We start from the raw sequence: 2,500 nt of genomic DNA on the forward strand, positions 1-2,500 counted from the left end.
CGTTCTTCATCGACGCACGAGCCGAGTGATCCACCGCTAAGAGTTGTCTCGGTTTCGGTCCCCACCGCGCGCGCGGGGGGACCGGGCAGCTTTCGCAGCCCCCTGAGGGCCCCCATCCGCTCTGCCTCCCTCCTCACGCCGACGCCGGCTGCTGAGCAAGGGACAGCGGAGAGAGAGGGCACGCCTCACTGACCGTACAAGCACAGAGGGAAAAAAAAAGGGGGGGGGGGGGGAGAACAGACCCGAACGAGAGGGGCGGGGAGCCCTCGCTCCCGACCTGGGACAACCCCTTTCTCGCTTCGAGTCCGGCCCAGGCGCCCGGCTCGGCCTGGCCCAGCAGGGAGCGGCGCGCCAGCCGCGCCACCTGCCTCAGGGACCGGGGTGTGGGTCCCCGCGGAGCCCCGGCGTCGGAGCCCGGCCGCCGCTGGGAGCGGCGCCACCCGCTGCCCGCGCGCCCGCGACCCGCCAGCCGCACGCTTCCGAGCTCCTTCGCTCGCCTCACCGGCCTCCAGCTCCGCCGCCCCGGAGACGGCACCCAACACCCGCCTGCACACACGCAGCCTCCCGAGCGACACCACGCACTCGCCCGTCCCTTCCGCGGGCAGACGCCTGGCGGCAGGCAGACGGGCGAGGCGGGACGGACGGGGAACGGCGCCCGCTCTCCCCGCCTCCACGCGGAGACCGGGAGGGGCCGCCCCCGCCCGCCCGCCCGCCGCCCGCCTGCCGCCCAGCGAAGCCGGGTCGGGCAGAGCGAGGCAGGCGCGCCGGATGGCGGAGTGCCGGGGCAGGGCGGGGGGGGAGGGAAGGAAGGGTGCCGCCGACGGCCACGGCGGGAGACTGAGAGCACCGGCCAGGGAGGAGAAGGGATGCGCTGGGGCTCGGCGTCCGCACCACCCGCGGTGGGGGCTCGCCGTCCCGGCGGCGAGCACGCGCTCGCGCCGGGGTCGCGCGTTCGAGGCAGGCCGGCGCAAGCCGACCGCGCGGCGTCTCTCCGCCGAGACCAGACCGCGGAGAGAGGGGGCAGGGTACCCCTCTCCGTCCCGGCTGCCCGCGGGGCATGCACGGGCCGCGCCGGCGGGCATGGGGGGGTGCGGCGCCCGCGCGCGCCGACCCCCCGGCCCCTCCGGCAGCACGCCCGGCTGCCCCCCGGGTCGCATCGGGCCGCCCGAGTCTTTAAACCCCCGCCCGGCTCTCCGACCGAGAACCCTCGGGCCCGGAGCCCGGGGCCCATGGCCATCCCTACCCGGGGGGGCCGCTACCGGCGGCCGCGGTGGCCGGAGGCCCTCCTCCTTCCTCCCAGCGCGCCCCCCCCCCCCGCCGCCCCCCGCCGCCCCCGGCCCGGCCGACTCGCAGCGCGGCCCCCACACGGCACGGCGTGGGGCGGCTGGAGCGGTGTGGGGGGGGGGGGAAGGGAGGGGAGGAGGAAGCGTGGAAGGCCGGCAGGGCACGGCCGGTGCGGCACGCGCAGCGCAGCGCCCGGGAGGAGCACGCTGGCACACGGGACCACACGGGTGGGTCACCGAGGGGAGGCAGGAGAAGCGCGGACGCTAGGTACCTGGCCCTGGGGTGAGGGAAACGACCTGAAATCCCCGCGGGGGTGCCTCCCCCGCCGCCGCCCGCCGCCGGGCCACCGCCGCCTCGCGGCGACGGCGGCAGCCTCAGCGGCAGCGACGAGGCGGGGCGCGGAGGGGAACCCGGCACCCGCCAGCCGGCTCCAGCGCCCCTCGGCGGAGCGTCCACCCGCGGGGTGCGCCCGACACCCACCGCCACGACCTCGTCCTCCTCCCGGGGCCCGGGGTTTCCCTCAGTAACCCGGCGCCGGGTGGCAGCTGCGCCCGGGAGGAGAGCCGTGGTTTGGGCCGCCCGCTCGGGCACGACACGTCGCCTCGCGTGGCCTCGCGCGACGCCCCCGCTTGGGGTCCGCCGCGGCGCGGCGCCCGCCCCGCGCGCCGTCCCGGAACGCCTGTCCGCACCGCCTCTGCTAGACGGGCTGCTCCGCCGCAGCCCGCCCCGGGTCCGCCCCCCACAGCTTAGGAGTGGGGACCCGTGGGACCCGTCCCAACCCGGAATGCGATCTCGCTCGCGTCTCCACCCGCCGCTTCCTCCCGCGGGCACCGGGGGAGCAAGCCCCGCCGACCCTCCCACGCACTGCCGCCCGCTCTGCCGGGCCCTCCCCCGGGCCGGACCCTCCCCTGCCCCGGCGGCGGCGGATCACCGTCGGGCGAAGGGGCGGGGGCGGCGCTCGGAGACGGGCACCGGCGGCGGGCGCCAGCGGAGGCGAGAGGGCAGACGGGGACGGTCCCCCACCGGCGGCGGGGAATCGGCGGCGGGCTTTCGGCGAGCGAGCCCCCGCGCTAGCGGGCCTCGGGAGGGCCGTACACCCGCCGGCGGGCCGAGCCCCATGCTCGGCCCTGTGGCGCAGAGTGCGGGACAGGTGAACTCGGGTTCACGCACGGCAACCGGGACACGGCGGGCAGGGGACCACACCGGTGTTCAGTGC

The 2,500-nt window shown here is 78.4% G+C and overlaps 1 non-coding gene across 1 annotated transcript in view; it reads right to left on the bottom strand.

Moving 5' to 3' along the window:
- LOC138063156 (5.8S ribosomal RNA) overlaps positions 1-45 on the bottom strand; it is a 153-nt gene extending 108 nt beyond the window's left edge. Inside the window, exon 1 of the ribosomal RNA XR_011136750.1 lies at positions 1-45. This exon is cut by the window's left edge and continues 108 nt beyond it. This is a non-coding gene — a ribosomal RNA (5.8S ribosomal RNA).
- Positions 46-2,500: the final 2,455 nt, after the last annotated feature.

This window comes from Struthio camelus, chromosome 31 (genome assembly GCF_040807025.1).
Source record: "Struthio camelus isolate bStrCam1 chromosome 31, bStrCam1.hap1, whole genome shotgun sequence".
NCBI classification, from domain to species: domain Eukaryota; kingdom Metazoa; phylum Chordata; class Aves; order Struthioniformes; family Struthionidae; genus Struthio; species Struthio camelus.